The sequence below is a fragment of the Equus przewalskii genome, chromosome 18 (genome assembly GCF_037783145.1).
Source record: "Equus przewalskii isolate Varuska chromosome 18, EquPr2, whole genome shotgun sequence".
In the NCBI taxonomy this organism is placed as follows: Eukaryota; Metazoa; Chordata; class Mammalia; order Perissodactyla; family Equidae; genus Equus; species Equus przewalskii.
This window is the reverse complement of record NC_091848.1, coordinates 15,228,419-15,249,329: the sequence shown is the minus strand read 5'-3', so window position 1 is coordinate 15,249,329 and position 20,911 is coordinate 15,228,419. Positions and strand designations below refer to the sequence as shown.

General features: G+C 35.9%; 1 protein-coding gene across 15 annotated transcripts in view; it reads right to left on the bottom strand.

The window, feature by feature from the left end:
- The window catches only part of NLGN1 (neuroligin 1), an 829,283-nt gene that overhangs the window by 666,960 nt on the left and 141,412 nt on the right, over positions 1-20,911 (bottom strand). For 6 of the 15 annotated variants that reach the window (XM_070582357.1, XM_070582360.1, XM_070582361.1 and 3 more), the window contains exon 1: positions 3,573-4,240. The exons of 8 other annotated variants lie outside the window; for them this stretch is intronic. The gene's annotated coding sequence lies outside the window, so the exon portion shown is untranslated. Of the gene's footprint in view, positions 1-3,572; positions 4,251-20,911 lie in introns of those variants that run through there. One more of the 15 variants, XM_070582362.1, reaches the window with a different exon arrangement.

Here is a 20,911-nt window from a genome sequence, read left to right as displayed (position 1 = left end):
AAATAGGCACAGAAGAGATTATACTGACTGTTATAAAAAGAATTCATATAAAATCCCCCAAAAGTTTAATGTCTAATAATTTCAAATGCCTGGAGTGATTTACTAGTTTTCTCTGACTTCAGTTAAGCTTAAAGTTGGCAGTCTTTCTCTTTCACACAGGTTTGCTACCAAATCGGTGTGGTTTTTCCTGTGCAGGGGCAGGGATTCCTGTGGGCAGAGATAATTCATGTCCTTTTATGGCAACACAGCAATATTTAACATTGTCAATATGATTTCATTAATAACAAAACAAAATGGTCACACTTGTTACTGGTAAGGAATCATTCTTCTTAAAAACAGTTGAGAACGTTGCTATCCCACAAGATTAAAAGGTTAACTATTTCAAAACGTTTTGAATTATCTTTTAAAAGGATGCCCTGGATTCATCACAAGTATTCACTATGTTAATTTTTTATTTTTCTGGGCTTTGCAAATTTGAGTATTAAAAATTAAAATGCTATATCAGCTGAAACAATTTTTTTTTGTTTCTCAATAAAGCAAAAGAGATGGAAGATTTGCATTTGGGGATGCCATGTATTAAATTTCAACAAATCATTAAAAAAGGAGTACCCTTTTTATTTTGGTTTCAATTAAGAGTGTGTAGTAATTTCCTTTAAAAAAATCAGTTAATGCAGAATAACATTTAGCTGTATTTAACTGTCTCAAAATCATAGAATGAAGCTGCAGCAAATGTGTTGGCTCCCAAAGGTGAGGCCAGTTAGAACTCAGGAGAGGCTTTTGAGGGACAGGGGCAGCTGTCAAGCAGAGCTCCACTGAATACAACATCACTTTTTCCACAGTGATAAGCTTTGGGGAATCCACTGCTATTTCTTGGCACATACATTAGGAACTGTGCCTGCAATTTTCAGGGCTAACTGAGAGATTCCATCCCTTTACCTCAAACTACCACATTCTGTGTTATTCTGAAGCAAAACTGGAACTGATAAAGGCCACCATGTTCTTTTTCAGAATCATGACCAAAAAAAATGTATTTGGGTAACGTAGAGCAAAATGTAATTAATTTTCTAAGTGAACTCTTCAGGTCTTTCAATAGTTCTTAAAGTGATCCATTCTACTAGTGGAGAGTATTTATGTAAGTGGGTACTTCCTTCACTTACTGGCTCCAGCTTTAAACTTTTGTGGTGTGTAATTTTGTTTATTTTTATTTCCATTGTATTGACGTTCCGAAGTGGATCTACTACCTACAAAGTTTACCAAAGTTTTGTGTAGGAACTGCTTGTAGAAACCAAACAGTAAGCCAAAGTTTCCCCCTTTGGATTTTCACTGCCAAAAGAGAATGGAGCAAGGGAGTAGAAGGTATTGATTATTCTTGACAGAGAAAAATATTGTTCAGCCACGACAAGGGCACTTTAAGCGGAGTCTTCTGCTTTAGCACTATGGCACACCCATGACCACTGGTTCAATGGTTGTGAAATGTGCAAATTAACTTAGAAGAGGATGTCCTTTTTCATGTTTCATATTCGTCATCTACTTTTATATCAACATTATATTCTCTACTAGCCTAAAAAGAGAAGTCCCAGCCCACCTGCCATTCACCTTCAATATTTATTTACGATTATCATCTAATACATTATTTGCTAGCTGTCTTTTTTTTTTTATTAATTTAAACTTTGAAAAGAGATGTTAAATATTCCTGGACTGTGTGGCTAGGATCAGTGGCTAGAATGTACCAACACACAGAACATCCATTCCTCTAGTTCACTCTGCATGTGAACCATGTGACTTGGAGCTGCTTAAAAAAAAAAGGTAAACCCAGCCTCTCAGATACCTCCTTAAAACTAACAATTGGGCTTGTAGAAACGACCTCTTTCTACTTTTTCCTCTTTAGACAAACTTACACAAAATCTGCAGAAATAGGAAGTATCTAACTTTTCCACTATAGAATTCTTGGGAGACAAAAGTTTTATATTTTGCTATTTAATCTTAAAAAAGAAAAAGGAACGGCATTGTGCTTGTTTCAGAATTTACGTTTAGGAAACACACATACACGTGCAAATCCAGGAAGAAAGTTTGGCTTTTGTTTTAAAATCAGAATGTCTGATGGATCCGGAATTCCTGAAATCAGTACTAGGACTACAATGCTTCAGATGACATTGAAGAGTTGCCTTTCGATGAGTTTTCTTTCTTCATTATATGAAGAAATATACAATATGAATATAATGAAGAGGCTTCAATGCTAAAACCATGGCGGTATCTACATGTATTTCATAATCTGTAAACAGAAACCCCTGAAAAAACGTTTGATGCTTTTCTTTAAAAGATCAAAATGTACAAAATTAAATTATTTTATATTTTAACAATTATCTATTTCCATTTTATTCGAATGCATTTGAATGTCTCAAGCTTCAAAATTTAACGAATTGGCCATAAATAGAAAAAGCCAACTAAAATTATGATGTTGAGGTGTCAGAAGGTATATGGGGGGGCCGGTGTTCATTACCTATTTAACATACCTATATATATATTTTAAATAAATCATTTCTTTATAGGTAATTGTTCTGAACCTATGTGGACTCCAAAAGTGGTTCAAAATAATATGCTTTTCTGGATTCCAAAGCGACTTTTAGTTTCCTAAGTCAATTAACATTCACTCATTTGAGTGATTAATTTTCATTACAATTGCTGAAAGTGATTTTGCTGCCGCAAATAAAGATGAGTTTTTCTTAAGAGCTACAAAATAAAATTAAAAAAATAAAAAAGAATTTCCCTGAATTCAGCTGCAAGAAAATGTCCGGGAACGCGCGCGCACCGCTCAGTCGGAGAGAAAAGCCAGTAAGTGGCGAGGCAGCCGGGGTAGGATGCATCAGAAATGCAGCCGGCTGCCTGGCGCACTCGCCAGCCTGGGCCCGCGGCAGAAAGGCTGCAACGCCTTCCTGGACTCGTCCAACTTGAAGAAAGTTACCTCGGACTGTATTATGCAAAGTCGTGCAAGTGAATTACAAGACAACATGTGTGGCCAGTCACCCACTCCTACTGTCTCTATCCGATGCAGTGACCCTGTAACCCTTTAGTGTTCGGCTGAGAGAAGGAGGAGGCGGGAAGGGGGAAGGGAGAAGGAAAGGGAGGGAGAACGAGACAACATGAAAACAGCCACTTTCCCCTGCAAAATTCCCCCAGAAGCCCAGACAGCCACGAAACCTCCGCCGAGGCAGCAGCGATTTCTACTCGGGCTTTTCCCCTCCGCATGCAGGTTTTCCAAGGCATCGCTGCCTCCTCTCCTTAAAGTATCACTAGGAGAAAGCACTGGATCCAAGAGGGATCTCCCGACAGAGAGACTTTCAATGCAAAGTTGAGAGCTTGGAGGATTGCTTGGCTTCCTCATCGACGCCACAAAATAAGGTTTTTAAGCACGATCTAGGTAGTAGCTCCCTAGCGATCCGCCGGGAGATGCGTGAGGTGGTTTTCATCCCCCCTTCTCTTCCCATTTCACAGACACCGCGACCGCAGCCCCTTCGGCGCAGCGGCACACAAACCCAGGCAGCCCCCTCCCAATAAAAGACCCCCAAACTTACCCTCAGCAAGCTAAATCCACAGACGAAGCCCCTTCATCTTCCCCCAGTCCCCTTCCAATAATTCAAGGAGACAGTTTCTCCAACACTTCGCCGTCAAATTCAAGCTGAATTGGTCAAAGTATTTACCAGTTTCTAGGCGCTTTTTGGGAATCTCGAGCACTCGGTAATTTTTGTTTCAGAATTCAAGATGCTTCATTTTTTTTTCCTTCTTTAAGCAGCCGCAACACCAGTTTTGCGCCCCCCCCCCCCTTTTATTCACCCACGGACACTTCCAAAACGTGTCGATTGATCCTTTCTTCTCTCCAGATGCAACCAGGATCCAGAATCCTCGGGACCCAAAGCCACCTCCATATAAATCCGACCATCAGGCAAGAAATACAAATGGTCAAACAACGTTACTTCTTTCAGCTGCAATCAGATAATCCTACTAATCCAATAGATTTATCTCGATTGGAAATTGACCTCAAAAATGAATCCTCGGCGCCGATGTCCAGTAGAGCGATTTCGCAGCCCCGTCCGGGTGACGGAAAGAACTGTGGTTTCTTTCTTTCTTCTTTTTTTAAATCTTTTTGGATTCTGGGTGCACTGTTCGCAAAAAATGCCGAGGACCCTGGTTTTCCCCTAATATAGGTTTCTACTCCAAATCGGTGCAGGATGAAAAATGGTACAAAGATACCCCTAGTGGCTCGAGGTGATATTACAGGGATCTCACTTTTTTTTTTTTTTTTAATCTCCTCTCTTCACCTTTTTTTTTTCTCTCCCCCTGTAGATAACTGGCTGCTGTAGTAGTTAAACAAGAAGGCGGCTCAACTGAGATTAACATGAATAGTATATGACTACTTGAAAAAAATCGTCTGATCGTTCTTCTTTGTTTTAGTTTAAAGACGGAATCTTCTGTGCTTCTGTTTCCCCACTATTCCATCTTTTTTTCTACAGAATTTTCCCCCATGGCATTTAGAAGCCAAAATGCCAATTTGAGGCAGCTAGTGATTTCAAAGCAAATATATTTGTTTCCTGAGTAACTACAGAGATCAAAAGAAGCCTCAGTCTTCCTGAGAAATTGTTTTTAGAAAAAGCCCTAGCATTTTGCTTTCTTTAAAGGAATATGATTGCATATATATACATAAATATTTAGACAATCTCTTCTCATTTTGGACTTTTGGTGTTCATTCAGCAGAGCAGAGGATGGCTGCTGAGAGCCTGTGGTTGAAGAGCGAGCCCTAAGGGTCATGCTAGAAGCCTCAATGTTCCTTACCTGAATCCTCTGCAAGTCAATGAGTCAAGATTACTACTAGCATTTTCGACAGCTTTTAGAGAAAAAGAGCCAAGGCAATGAAGTTCAGGACTCCATTTTCATAAGCAATATGTCATAAACCTTACTGTGCCTACCAATAACCCAGGAATCTTTTAAAAATAAGGATTCTGATTTGGTAGGCCCAGGAAAGGGATGAGATTCTGCATTTCTAACAAGCCCTCTGACCACACTGATTATCAAGGGCCTAGTAAATTCCAGAAGTTGGATTCACTTTCATGCTGGTGGGTAGAGTAGCTGCAAAGACTCCAGGATCTTCTTTCTTGACTGACTAAATAATTAGGCCTTTGTCAGTGTATGAGCTGTTAAGGAGTCCAGAAACCTTCCTTCTACCGCTGATTTTGCTATTAATTGGCTACGCGACTTTGAGCAGTCACTTTTTGGCCTATGGTTAACTTATCTATTAAAATTAAAGAGCAAACCCGAATAAATTAGCAGATATGCCTGTTCTTGGATGGGAGACTCGATACTGTATATTAAGCTCTAAAATTAGTGTAATTATTATTAAAAGCCCACTGCAGTTTTTCACAGAACTTGAAAAGTTAATTCTAACATGCATCTGCAAGAGCAAAGAGTCAAAACTTGTCAATACAATTTTGAAGAACAAAGATGGGGAATTTCCATATGAACTATTAAGGCTTAATACAAAATGACAGTAATTGAGGCGATGCTGCTTTGGTCCCGGGATAGAAATTAGTCTGATGGAATAGAACAGAGGGCTGAGAAATATAGCCCTGCATTTATGGAAACTTGATAAATAACAGGTGGCACTAGAGAGCAGGGAGGAAAGATGAATTATTCAGACAATAGATTAGGCATGTGAAAAAATTATAATACCAGCTCTCAACTTTATACCTAAATGTGTAGGATAAAGAGTTAAAGATGCAGAGCAAAATTTAAAAACTTTTAGCATGAAATAGCTTTATGATTTTAGGTAGACAGGAAGAGAGGATTTATTAAACATTAAGACATAAAAAATGAAGTTCATAAGGGAAAAATGTTAAATTTGATATATTAAAATTGAAAATGTATGCACAGCAAAAAAGTCAAAGCATAGACTGAGAGAAGTATTTGTGATGCATATAATCAAGAAAGGATTAGTATCCAAGTACATAAAGATTTTTTATAAATCTATAAAGATAGAAAATATGAGAGGAAAAATGAGCCAAGAAGGTGAACAGTCAGTTGACAAAAGAGGAAACTCAATGTCTAATAAACAGCTGAAAAAGATACTCAATTTCCCTAGTTGTTAGAGGAATGCATGTTAAAATGATGCGATATCACTTCACAGCTATAAAATTGGCAAAAATGGTAAGTCCAGGAATACAAAATATTGATGAGGAGGTGAAGAAACCATGGAGAATATATAACAGTACAGCAACTTCAGAGAGCAGATTAGTGACAGCTGATGAGTCTCACATCCTAAAAGCCAGTCTCTCCACTCTTGTGTCCTTCTCTATGTCTCTACACATGTACGGGAAATACCTGTTGCAGAATTACTTGTAAGAACAAAAAAAGGGGTGGGAGGATAATCTAAACACCTTTGGATAAATAAGTGGGCAAATAATTTATAGAATATTCACATACTGTGATATTAGATGCAGTAAAAATAAAAAAATGAATGCCCTACAGCTACTTGAGTTAGCATGAATGCATCTCAAAATGCAGTGTGGAGCAGCAACGGCAAAAGCAGGTTGCAGAAAGATACTTGTGGGATGATACCATTTATGTATCAAGTTTAAAAACATGCAAAACAATTACATCTATTATTTTTGAGCATATGTATATGCAGCAAAAGCACATACACATGCACGATAATGATAAACATGAAATTCATGGTAGAGGTTATTTCTGGGAAGAATGGAGGTTAATGAAATTGGGAAGACATCACAGTTGAAGCAAGACAGCTCCAACCAAATCCTCAGTGCTGTGTTTCTCAGGCTGCATCTTGAGTACACAGGTGTTTATATTACATATAAATTGTTTGTATGCCTGAACTATTTCATTAAAGTGAAATATTTAAACTAGATGATTTCTATGAACCCTTCCAGTATTCAAAACTTTCTAATTAGAATAAGTGTATGCAGAAGTGAAAACAAGTAGTATGGGAGTTCAGAATTTCATAACGTGCTTTCTATACAGAGATTTTTAAAAATCTGTAGTACTTTATATTTCTAAGAAGTGGAAATAGATAAATGCTTATTTATTTCTATAATTGTTATGAAAATTTCCAGCTAGCAAGCAAAAATCACCACCTACATGAGAAAAATATGGTTGAAATAGGGAAAAAATATATAACTTCCACCTAGCTCTTTCTTGTATTTTCCTTTGATCTCACATATAGTAACAAGGCCTCTGAAATTGTCAAACAGGCAATCAATCGATCATGTTCAGTTCTGACCAGTTAACTTGAAATCATTGAAGCCAGAGTAGCCCTAAGTCAAACAACAAAACAAAAGAAGATTCTTCCAGAATATTTAAAATACATATGGAAATTCAAATAGGGAGGATTTGTTGATGTGAAAGATGAGAACTGGAAATCTCATTTCAAAGACATTAGACATTTTTTCCCATAATTCATGCAAAACAGGAGAAGATATCAAATATTAGGAAACAATTTTTTTAGAGCCCAATCTTAGAATAAAATGTGCTATATTAGCAGTTAATAACACTCAACACACACTGAATTCAGGAATGATGCCTGGACAAATCATCAAACAATCAATTTTCAACCATTTAGAATAGTGTTTCTGGGCAATAACCAAAGTAGCTTTGTAATAAAGAAACAGCGAGAAGACAATTTAATTTCCCTTGATGATAGAACAGACGTGAGAGAAGTAGATGTAATATTTCTGAAATTTGGAGAGGCTGACATGTTTTCCAGCAACCACTTATTGAATACCCCCTGCATACTGGGCACAGAACAAAACCTATCACAGAAGAGTTGACTTTAAAACAAACCATCGCCACTAACCCTTAGTTTGCTATCGATGATTGATTTGTTACTTGTAAATGGTTAGTAGTCATTTTGATTAATACTTCACCATCCATTCTGAAGAGATATTAGATATTAGTATAGAACTGAAGGTCCGTTTTCATTGCGTTTATGTACAAACTGGTTTGACAGGTTAAGGTAGTCAATGAAGGAGGAAGAATAAAAGAAGGCGCAGTAGAAGGATGAGGATAAAATATGAATCATACTCATTTCTCTCCCTGGTGATTTACTTTACAGAAAGGATAGAAACTTACTTAATCTTTGTATCTCTCAGAGTATAAATGATTAGTGAATGAATGAGATAGATCAAAGAGTGAAACTAGTTGATACATGAAGAAAACAAATTTATTTTCTATGTTGGATGATCTTGCTAATCTCTCTTCAGAAAATGAAATTAATAGAAGTGGGAAGTAAAAAATTACTATGACTAACAATAATGGGAAATGAAAGGCCAAAATTGGCAAACTTGAGTGCCAACTGGAATATAGGATTCCAATTTGATTATGTCACTAAAATTACAGCTGGCTAAAACCCATGGTAGAATTACACATCCTATTTTGGTTTCTATACTGTAAACAAATGAAAAATGATTGATTAATACCAAATGGATCATGCAAAGGAATGGCATGATTCTACAAAAAAACAGATAAGTATTTAATTGCTGCTTTTAATGCAAAAAAACTCTTGATGATAAGAAGATTGTGCTTTTTCTTTTTGGATAATTGATATAAAAGCTCGCTTTTTATGACCAGGTCAAATCAATTAAGTTCTGGTTGGTAGTAAACATTTTAGGATGTTATGAAAGATTGGCGCTTTTGTCTGAAAAAAATTAAATAACTTTGTAAAACAGATTTCTAAAGCAAGACTTGGGAAAAAATATTCCTCTACCATCTTTAGAACTCCCCTGATAGAACCTCATTTTAAGTGCTTAAGACTTGAATCTAAATGAATGGCCATTGGGAATTATGAAAGGCATAAAAATAAAAAGTGTTGCAACATTACAAGGCCTGAGTACTGCAAAGGTGGCTATTTGTAAAGAGGTTCTTTCTACAGGGAAGAATCCGCTCACACAATCCTGCTTAATTAGAAAAATCTACTTAAGACACTTGACTGATACTAAATATTTCAGATATGTATTGGGAGAACACACCTGCTTGAATGCTAAATTTACCAGATGCATCTTTATATTTTATGGTTTGAGGGTTTGTAAGGGAAATCGAGACTAGATATTTTGGGATGAGACTGTCACATAGAGAAATGAGACTTCTTCATTAAGGTTGGTTGGAGACACTGAAACATATTTTCAAAGTTTGGGGACTTAAATCAGAAATAAATCCAGATTTTCAAAACAAACTTGAATCATTTTGAACTGTTAAAAACTTCCAAATATTGGTGCCATTATCCTAATAATTAAGAATTTGTTTTGTTTCTGAAGGAGCTCTTTGTTTTTGACATCTATAATTTATACTTACATTTAGTTGGTACAATTATTCTTTACTTAAAAATACATATATTTTCAATTTCTAAGATTTTAGCTGTTAATAGTTTAATACATTATTTTGCTGAATATTTTATTTTAAGATATAGATTTTTATATATTTGTGAGATTAAGTAGTATTTATTCTGACCCTCTAATAACCTCATAGCATAGTCTCTTTATATTTTAGCTGCTTTTGACTCCATCATACCATAATTGATTTTTATTTTTTGAGGAAGATTAGCCCTGAGCTAACATTTGTGCCCATCTTCCTCTATTTTTTTTTGTATGTGGGACGCCTGCACAGCATGGCTTGATAAGTGGTGTGTTGGTCTGCACCCAAGATCTGAACTGGTGAACCCTGGGCTACCAAAGTGGAGTGTGTGAACTTAACCACTGCGCCACGGGGCCAGCCCCTCATGATCAATTTTAATCTACTGCAACATAGTCTAGAATGTGTTAAGTTATATAAAAAGATTTTCAATATTCCTTTAGTACTGAATAAATAAAACAGAAAACCATCCTATTGTACATCATCCATTAAAGCTTACTGTATAACATAAGTCTATGTTTCCAGTATTAGCAACATTTATTGTAAAATTTGACCTGATTATAGAAAAGCCATGAGAAAATTAATGTTCTGTAGTTCAAGCTGGAAGAGGAAATTTTTGGTTATATCCCAATGGCATTGCCATCTCATTGACTTCACAGACATGGGTTGGGTACTATTCCTTCTCTGGATAGAATTTTATGCTAATTACACAATTAAAAGTAAACATTAGCCTGAATTTTCATTATTGTTCAGTTAGCAATTTAATGAGCATCATCTACCTGTCCGAAAATATTTAGTTCTATAATGTCCGAAAATGTTAAATAGAGGAGATCTTTAAATGAGATCTCCAAACGGAATGAATCTCTCTGTCTTTGTGTGTGTGTGTGTGTGTCTGGGTCACTTTCTCTCTCTCTCTCTCTGTCTTTCTCAGAACCTCTAAGCACATAAATCTGCCACCTTAGTTAATTTTTGATTATTTACATCAACTTGGGAATTATGTCACAAATATTTCAAAAGGATGAGTTTTCCTAAAATCACTTGTATTTTGTTTTAGAGCTTATTTTTTTATTTTACATGGATGAAATTATTTCTGATGACCTGGAAACAAACAATAGAATGATGTAATTAAATATAATGATAAAACCATATTATACTCAATGCATAAGAAGTTGTTCAACCTTTTAACCATCCATTCTAAAAATCATGACCTTCAGCCCAAGCATTGTGGCTTTTTCTCTAAAAATTTCCAAAATATCCCTAGAGATAAGCAAGCTGCTGAATGATGTTTTGTTATAAAAAGAATGAAATCTTGACCCTTTATTTCTAAACTGTACTAGGATGGAGGGAGATAAGAAAAGAGGGAAAAATACTAATTTCTTAAAAATAGTTGCTTAAATTAAGTTATTCAGAGAAAGTAATGCCAAAAAAGTTCAAAGTAAGGTTTGTCATAAGTCACAAAGTGTGACAGACTACCAGGGTAGATAGTTTATATGTTAATAGAAAGTTTACCTATTATATTATATGATGGAACAAGAGTATAATTCTTGGCTATGGGCAATATATTAAAACAATTCACAATTCACATCCTCATTATTCACAAGTCTGATAAAAGACATACGAAACATCTTACAGCTGAAAGTAGTTCTACAAGGACTTGAACTAATTATTAAAATAAGTAGAGTATGTTTGAACTATGGCCCAAAGAATTGCAGTTTTATGGTCCTTGTATAGACTCCAAAGATCTCCTTTTGCTAAATAGAAAAAAACCCAAGGAGGCAAATGACTGATGTAACTAAAGTCAAATTGAGGTCAGCGGCATTGCTAGATGAGAAGCCATTGCACCATGCTACTTCAGACTTGCTGCTTTTTATGTTTGGTTGTCCGTATTAAAGTGATATTGTTCTTAAAGTATTTGAACACAATCAAATTTTTTAAATTGCAAACAAACCAAACAAACCAAAAAAGCACTAAATGTACTTAGTGTAGTAAGCAGGATCATGGTTGTCCAAAGAAGTCCAATTCCTTATCCTCGGAATCCATGAATATGTTACCTAACATGACACAAGCCAATTTGCAGATGTGATTAAGTTAAGGGTCTTGAGATGGGCCCAATGTAATCACAAGGGTCCTTATCAGAGGGATGCAGAAGAGTCAGAGTAAGAGATGTGATGACAGAAGCAGAGATCAGAGAGGAGACAGTGAGAGAGAGATTTGAAGATGCTACACTGCTGGCTTAGAAAATCGAGGAAAGGGCCATGAGCCAAGGAATGCAGGTGGCCTCTAGAAGTTGGAAAAGGCAAAGAAACAGATTCTCCCCTAAAGTCTCCAAAAGAATGCAGCCCCTGCCAACCCACTCTAGACTTCTGACTTCCCAGACTGCAAGTTAATAGATTTGTATTGTTTTAAGCCACTAAATTTGTGATAGTTTGTTACAGCAGCAATAAGAAGCTAATACATTTAATTAAAAATATTAAAAGTATTCTGGGAATAATCACTGCTGCCCAATGGAAACATAATGTGTGCTACACATGAAATTTTAAATTTTCTAGCATGTACTTTAAAAGAAGCAAGAAGAGTCAGGTGAAGTTAAATTCAATAATATATTTTATTTGTTGAATATATTAAAAAATAGTATCATTTTGACATGTAATCGCTATCAAAGATTATTGAAACATTTTATAATTTTTCATACAAAGTCTTCAAAATCTAATGCTTATATTGGATATCTAGATATTGACCACATCTCAAGTTGGACTAATTCCATGTCAAGAGCTTAACAGTCACATATGGCTAATGACTATGATATTGGATAGTGCAGCTTTAGACTATAAGAAGCAAACCAAAAAGAAAAGTCCATATATTACCCTATAGATGATTCTAACATTCTGTTTATTTGGAGCAATCTAGATTAACAATCATAAAGGCATCTAAAGATCAGAGTGGTTGTATGGCCTGTTTTCTGATAACTTTGTGCTTGAGAAGTACAAAGAAAGATCAGAAAAAGTACAACAACAAAATAAAATGAAAGAAGAATATGATTACCTAATGATACTGAGTTGCCTGATGTTTGCGAAAAATGCTAAGGATAATAGGAAAGAAATTTCCCTGGTATTTTCAGAGCAAAAAGAAAACCAAGGAGAGGACAAGAATGACATTACTTGTGGTCAATTATGTAATATGAACAAATGACCAACAGAAAAGAAAAACTATTAAAGCCTAGCTTCCAGCTTCTCCATGGAGAAGAATGATGTGCGATCTGGAAAAGAATATGATGGTGAGGAAATGGTAAGAAAGCCTGGAGGTGATTTAAATTAGTTTCAAGGTTCCAGATACAGATCAGTTACCTAATAGGATACCAAAAATACTTTAAGATGTGTTCTTGGAATTAATATCTATTATCGTTGAGTCACCATGGAAAAATGCCATGAAAATTGTTATCTGTCCTGTTTTTCAAACAGGGTTGCAGAAATTGAAGTTTACTATTCTTGACATTAACTGAAATTCTAGAACCCCATTCACATGTGTTCATTAAGTGAACGTCAAATCAAAATTAAATCTTTTTATTAGAGTTACTGGAGTGGCAGATCAAAAATGTGGTTTGAATTGTTTATCTTGACTCCATCCAAGGCCTTTTATAAAAACCACTCATAATTTCTTCTGGACAAAATTGTGAAGTATGGCTGAATGATGGTGTAGTTGAGTAGATCCTTTGAAATTGAACAATCCTTCTTCTGTAGCATCTAATGAATGCTCTTTGATGTCCTCTTCTCTTTTCCCTTTTCTGAGGATTAAAATTTCTAAAGGAATTTGTTTTGTTACCAGGCTTGTCCATTAAGCAAATTAGTGTAATGGTGGCTATAAATGAGAAGCTTTGGTAGGAGCCTGCCTTAGATCATAGACTTTTAAATAGATAAATTATTTAAAATGATCAACTGTTTTTGGAATTATGCTTTCAGTGAAGCTCTTTCAAACTATGTATTAATAAGAGGCTTGATATAAATTATTCAAATACTAAATTTTTAAAATTTTGACATCTAGTTTCTCTCTGTGTCCTCCATTGCAATATGGAAATGAAGGTCTCCTTATTTTCTGTTTACTCACTAACACAATATGAACATTTCTATTTAATTAACCAACCATATTTTTATCAAAAGGCATTTCTTATTTATAGTATTTAATTGAATTACAAAGAACTTTCGGTTATAAATAGAACACTTTTAATAAAAGCTTCAAATTAATCTAAATTTAAAACAAATCAACTAAAATACAACTCAATATCAATCTTAATTTTGGCTGCATACATTTCAAATTAACTTTTATGATATGATGGCAATGTTCTTCCATCTTTTTTGACTCCCAATCCTGGCAAAATTAGAAAATCTTTCTATATCCTCTCTCCTCCCAAATACATCAAGAAATAGACAAGGAAGCAATATAACAGACAAAATAAAAATAATAGCAATAATAACAGAAAAGAGAATAAAGAACCAATAAAGCCTACCTCCCTCCTTCTCTTATTCTCTCTCTTTCCCCCCTTCTACCTCTCTGGTTTTTAATATACATATGATACAATATATATAAGGTATAATTATATATTATAGTCAACATATTTAATTATATCAAAATATTTAATATACATATAATACAACATACATAATATACAAATGAGAATATACATATTCCCATGTGACTATTGCAAAGACTAACATTTTTACCTACTCCTTTGCTCTCTCAGCAGTCTTGAAGATATGCAGACTTAACAGTCATAATAACAAAATTAATGTCAACTCTCATTGGTTGAATGCATCCTCTGCACCAATATTGTACTTGGGTCTTATACTTACATGTCTCTTTCAAGTTTGAAGAGTATACAAAATTTTTCCTATTTTTACAGGTCAGAAAACTGAACGAATCAACACTGACTTGCTGCCAAGATTAAACTGAGATTCCATTCATATTCAGACTCCAAGCCTCTTGTACTTCCCGTTCACTGTGAAGGGTGGTGAACTCAGAGCTGCAGAGTATGATACTAAAGGAATAATAGTGCTCACGAGTTAATATAAATGGAATGGTCACTTGGGGTGTCCCTCCAAAAGAAAGGGGATCACTTTTGGGTGAAGGGATGTCCTGTGCAAGAGGCAGGGATAATACCAGGACTTGGTTTAGCTTCAGTCACCCTGACTCACACAGGAGCACTGCTGCTGACTGTTATGACAAGCAATAGAGAGTGAGGGTGTCTCCTGTAGTGAGACACAGAGATTTCATCCCATGGGAAAGATGAACTGTGTACTGCAGTGAGGGACTGCAAGAGGAGGGCTTTGTCAGTTTTTCAACTTGGATGCAGTTAGCAAAATCCTCTTTAAATTACCTGTCAGATGACAGAAAACACCCAGTATGCCCCAGTCAAAAAACACCCAAGATGCCCCAGTCAACACTCGAGTTGGTTTCCCTGGTTATCTGGGAAAGGGTGCTGGCTAGAAACCACAGACAAAAGCAGCAGTGAAAGGTGTAGCCAGATGCACCAGAGAAGCAGGATCAGAGTAGACTATGACAGCACAAGAGTCAACTAAGGTTAGGGAGAGAGATCACAGAGTACCTGTTAACCACAAGATTCTTTATCCAGGAATTGCAAGTGATGAAAGAATTCTTGACATGGACCCACACTGGTTCGTGCCTGCCTGGCTGTGCCAGCCTCCTCACTGGCCTCCCCTCTCGTCTAATTTTCCTTCAATCCATTCCCCACACTGATACCAAAATAATCTTTTTATAAAATAAATCTCAATAAATCACTTCTCTATTTAATCATTTCTAGAACTGGTGGTTCTCACCATAACTGTCCAGTAGAATCCTTTAGGGGATAAGTTAAAAATATCAGTGCTTGGGGCCAGCCCAGTGGTAGTGGTTAAGTTTGTGTGCTCCACTTCAGCAGCCCGGGGTTCATGGGTTCGGATCCCTGGTGTGAACCTACGCACCACTCATCAAGCGGTGCTATGGTGGCATCCCACAAACAACATAGAGGAAGAACTGGCACAGATCTTAGCTCAGGGCCAATCTTCCTCTCACACACACACACAAAATCAGTGCTTGGGCCTGCCTCCCTGCCCCCCATATACCAATTAAATCAGAATCTCTGGAGGTAGGGCTAGGTCACCAACATTTTTAAAACACTCCCAAATGATTTTTACGTGTAGCCAGAGCTAAGAAGACTGACCCAGAGGGTACATCCTAGACTCCACAGAATGGTAACAAAGCTTTCTTAAACTGGACCCTGCTAGCCCAGAGCCATGTGCACAGGACTTGTGGTCAGATGGACCTTGGTTCAATTCCTAAGTTTTTCACTTGCTAGTGAAACTCTGTTCCCTCTGAGTCTCTTTCCTCATCTGCAATATGGGAATGAATACAATATTTGTGAAAAGGGAGAATTTTCTATTTCCCTAATCTTAATCTTTCCCCTGTTCACTCTGATAGAGAAAGATCTTTTAATCTAACACATGTCTAAGTTTTGCCATTAGGAATGATCGGTATTAATAAGAGAAATGGCTCTTGATTTTGTAAATGCTCCATTAATGCAACACTATCAACAACACGAAAATCAAACACCTAAACCTATTCTCCAGAGCTTTGTAAGGGATGTATTACGAACAGCAGATACATAGTATTTCAACTCAATACATGCTCACAGAGTGAATGAATAACTCAAGGAAATATCCGCGATATAGGGTTACCATCACTTTGCAATGAAGCATATAATGCTCATTAATAATAATTTTTCTTTTAATAAAACTCATTCTGATACATATTGAAAACTGTGAAGAAAACTGTCCAGTACAGAGATTTTTTATCTCAATTCTAGGTAAAGGAACTTGAGCCAAAAAGAGTGTGACATAAGAAGTGTGACACTTCCATTAAATAACCAGATCCATCATGCCAAGGGCATCTTTGATATAAGAGAGTCTCATGCATAGAAGCATCTTTCAGCACAGGTGATATTTTCCTTAATAATATCAACCATTTATAAAATACAGTTCACCAAGTACTTTAACATATTTAATTTTATTGACTTCTGAGAAAACAATCTTCTGAGACAAGAAAGCAGATAATATTTGTTCCTCTTTATGATTGCAGAAATTGTCTAAGAGGAAAATTGACTTCCTTATGGCCACACAGGGGTTTGTCAAGTGTAGAAATCAGACCTTGAACTCCTAGTCCGATGTTTTTCTAGTAAATAGTAAACATTGCTATTTTTCCTAAATTGGCAGAAAGACATAAGATAGCTTAGTCTCGTAGTTTTCAAAATATTTTTGGTGGAGGTAAGTTTTCAAAAAAAGAAAATCATATGAAATTGTAAGCAACTATTTCAGGCAAAAACAGAACTGATGTAGCAAAAAGGAAAGAGGCAGAGGACCAAGAGCCCTGCCCAACATGCCCCTCCATCCTCACTGGCAGCAGCCCATAGGAGGGCAACTTGGAGCACCATTGGAAAACCACTTGCTCCTTCTACAGATGAACAGAAGCCTCAGGAATCACGTGATTTGGCCAAGAAGCTTACCCAGTCTGTGACTTCATGTCTCTTGATTCCTAATCAAATGCTTTTTCTCCTATGTTATAATGTTTTCCAGTTCAGGTGGGTATTCATAGCCTCAGCTACCACCTCTAAGTGGGTCACCTGCTTCCCTATCCAGCCATCGTTCCTTTCATATGCTACTTCTCTAAGCATGCTGAGCTACTTGCAGTTTTTCAAATCCACCATGCCCTTTCTTAAGCATTTGACTTTTGCATATCATTTTCTCTTCGTCTGGAAAGTTCTCGGTTTGAATGTCCTCTCTCCCAACTAATTCACCTTTCCAACTTCTACAGATCCATCAAATCTTACTTTAGTCAGCCCTGATTCTAGAGACTCTTCCATGACGCCACCCACTCCTCACTGCTCCCACTCCCAAGCTGGGTTAGTCAACCTCTGCTTTTCCTTCTCTCTCACCACACTTGCACTTTAACTAATTGCTCTTCGATGGAGAGAGTCCTATCTACTTTTTCTACCTCTATTCCCCAGAACTTTGAACATATTCAGTGTCACAAGAAAGAATTTGTTGAAAGAGGAAACGCAAAAATGAATGAAGACTATTTTCTAAGTAATTTCTTACAAAAAGCATGAATGTGGGACAGTGTAGTATACATTCCAGGGAAGTGGGCCTCACTTGAATTTGCTGCATCTGCTAGATCATACTGCCAGGAAATAGAGCAGCCATGATCCTCAACAACTCCTAATGCACAGCTCTAAAACTTTCTGTTGTCACGACAGAAAAACCTTGCCAGATACCTATATTAAACAATCTAATATTTTATTCATAAATTTGAGCAGGAAACCAGAAATAGCAAGCATTTGAGGAAAACAAATAGCATTAAAAAGAAATAACAGATAAATAAATAGAAAAAAAATAAGCATGGTGAGGAAACATATATTTAAGGAAACAGAATAATTTTTTTTTTTTTTTTACAAATTTCACCTGTTACTCTTAATGAGATCCAAGGGCCTACAGTTTTAAGAAAACAAAAATAGTCTTCTCTGAGAATATATGCATAAGAGAATGAAGAGTTTTTATAGAATTTGAATATTGAAATGAAAAGTTTAAAAGATGCCTTGACTAACCAAATGCATATGGCTGCAGATTAATTCATAAACTGAAGGATGAAGGGAAAATCTCTCCTTTAAGAGCTAATGCATAATAGATCGTGAAGACACGTTTATAAGGCACACAGTCCTGGGTTTTCTCTTGGTTTCTTTCACTTCTGCTGCTTTTAAGGAAAACTTAATATAATAATTTTATTAAAATTATGTCTAAAAACCATATTTTCAAGTAGTACACAATGGTCTTATAAAACTGATAAATTAAACTAGTATATTATTAGTGTAAAATCCTTCTGGAGAGCAATTTTACTGCCCTTTTTAAGAACCATAACATTTCCATTGTACTTTTGCATTTTTCACCTCAGGCCAAAGTACAGAGAAAACAAACACATAGTGTTGAGGAAATAAGTTCTGGAAACAACTTTGCCTTCTGAAACTATCCTTATTTCTCTAATTTGTTTTTTAGTTATTTTTTTGTTTAATAGTTTTGCTTATTCACGAAATATCTCAAGTTGTTATTTGTCATTCATTTCATTTAGCTTCAGGATTTTGATGCTCAACAAAAGATTTCCTTATTAAAAAGGAAAATATGCCCCATCCCTCTCTAAGTGTTTGCTGGAGGTAAATCTAGCCCAGCGATTTGATTATCCTTTCTCTGGAAACTTAATCCAAAGACATTATCCCAAAGAAGGAAAACCTATATATGGCAAGATGATCCTTGCACTAGAAGTTATAATAGTGAAACTAGGAACAATCAAAATATCCATAATTAGTGGAATTTTTAAGTAAAATATGGTAATATATTTGATAAACATTAGGAGATTATGTAGCAACATGGAAAAATGTCCAAGATACAGTGTAAGTGAAGGATATGCTTTTCAAGATTAAATTTGTGCTCAGATTTAAACTATATAAAAATGTAAACATTTCAATTTGGAGACTTTTGGAGGAGAACATAAAGAAATAAAATATTTGATTTATTTAAATGAGTAGGTACCTCCCTTATTTCTATTTATCTTAATGAAGCTAGTAAATAGATTCTTTTTTTTTTAAAGATTTTATTTTTTCCTTTTTCTCCCCAAAGCCCCCCGGTACGTAGTTGTGTATTCTTCGTTGTGGGTTCTTCCAGTTGTGGCATGTGGGACGCTGCCTCAGCGTGGTCTGATGAGCAGTGCCATGTCCACGCCCAGGATTCGAACTAACGAAACACTGGGCCGCCTGCAGCGGAACGCGCGAACTTAACCACTCGGCCACGGGGCCAGCCCCAGTAAATAGATTCTTTAAAAGGGAAAAATAACAGAATTTTCCGTCTTTGCCATCAATATCTCAAACTTATTGAGATTAATAGTACCCTTAAAGGAAAAAGATATTGATTCAGTTTCAAATTAATAGTAAAATGTATGTATGGTTCATGCACTCAACCTTGACATCAAATGGGGGGTTCCTGAAATTGATGAATCTGCCTTCTCTAATTTATCTTATTTCATAGAAGGTCACCATTTTTAATGCAGCAGTGGAAACTTACATGTATAGCACTTTACAGTTTTCAGAGTTCCCACACACATACACACACACACAGTTATTCAATTCTCTTAACCACAAAGCAGGGTTGAAGTAGTAAGAGGAATAGGTATTATCATCTTTTTTTTAATAGAAGAGGATAAGGGGGTTAAATGAATTTCCTAAGGTCCCACAGGAGCATAGAATGAAACCCATTTCCAATCCTTTCTTCTACATTAGTGTCATCTCATCACACTATCTGATATTAGAATAATTCATTATATGTTTTACTTACAGATGATAAATCTCTTAAAATTTTCAAAATGCAGGGAAATTTTATTTCTGTACGTTTCATTTGTTCATTCCTTTTTCTTACACAATAAAAATCTGAAGACACACTTTGTACCAGGCAGTCTACCAAGTCTTAGAGATAAAGAGATGCCTAAGATACAGTCCATCCTTAAAGGATTTGCAGCCTAGAGAGAGAGACACACAAGTAAACAAAGAGGTATAAGTCAATGTGATAACTGCTGAAGCAGATATACCATAGCACACAGACAAAAGAAACGTTTAATCATCTGTGGGATGGGGTAAAGAGTAAGCCGGGGAAGTTAAGAAAGGCGAAGCATGGAGGGTGAGTAGCCCATAATGAGGTAAGATTGGGCAGAGAATGATAATAGTTTAGAAAGTAAATTCTTTTTCCAAATTTAAAGATTTCATAGAACTTTATAATGGGTATCACTACAGAATCCAATTTTGCAAGCATTATTTAATTCCCAAATAATTTAGTCTTGATTTGCATATGGTTGGTTCAATTATACATGTTTTAGTGACCTACTAACCCATATAATTAACCAATTTGTCTGAATGCTGTTGAAGTTGGGGTTAAGGAAGGTCAAGAACAATGCCTAACAATTAAAAGCCTAGGGGAGAAGCTCGGATCTGTAGCTTCACTCTCCACCCTGCAGCTATTTCCCATTGAGATCACCATGCTTGAAATGTGTGAACCAGTTAACCCATTTATGAACCAGATATGCTGATAGATATTTTCAAGCTCTCTTTAGACTAATTTGAAATAATAAAGTACTATTGTACTTACATAACTGTCTGACATCAGTCAATCTCTGTGCCATTAATTATAGGCTTATATCTCTGTATTATACATCACTCCTTATAGGCATTCTTTACATAATCCCACTACTGTCAGTCCCTCTTCTTTCTCTATGAATAATTCTGTTTGCTTTGAGTTTGAAGAAGATGAACATAGTGAGGGATTAAATCTTTTTCACAATTAATGGAAAAATCAGTTTAATTCACTGGATTCTAATACGCCTCAAACAACTTTAATTGGTATTGTTTTCTTTCATTCAAAGGGAA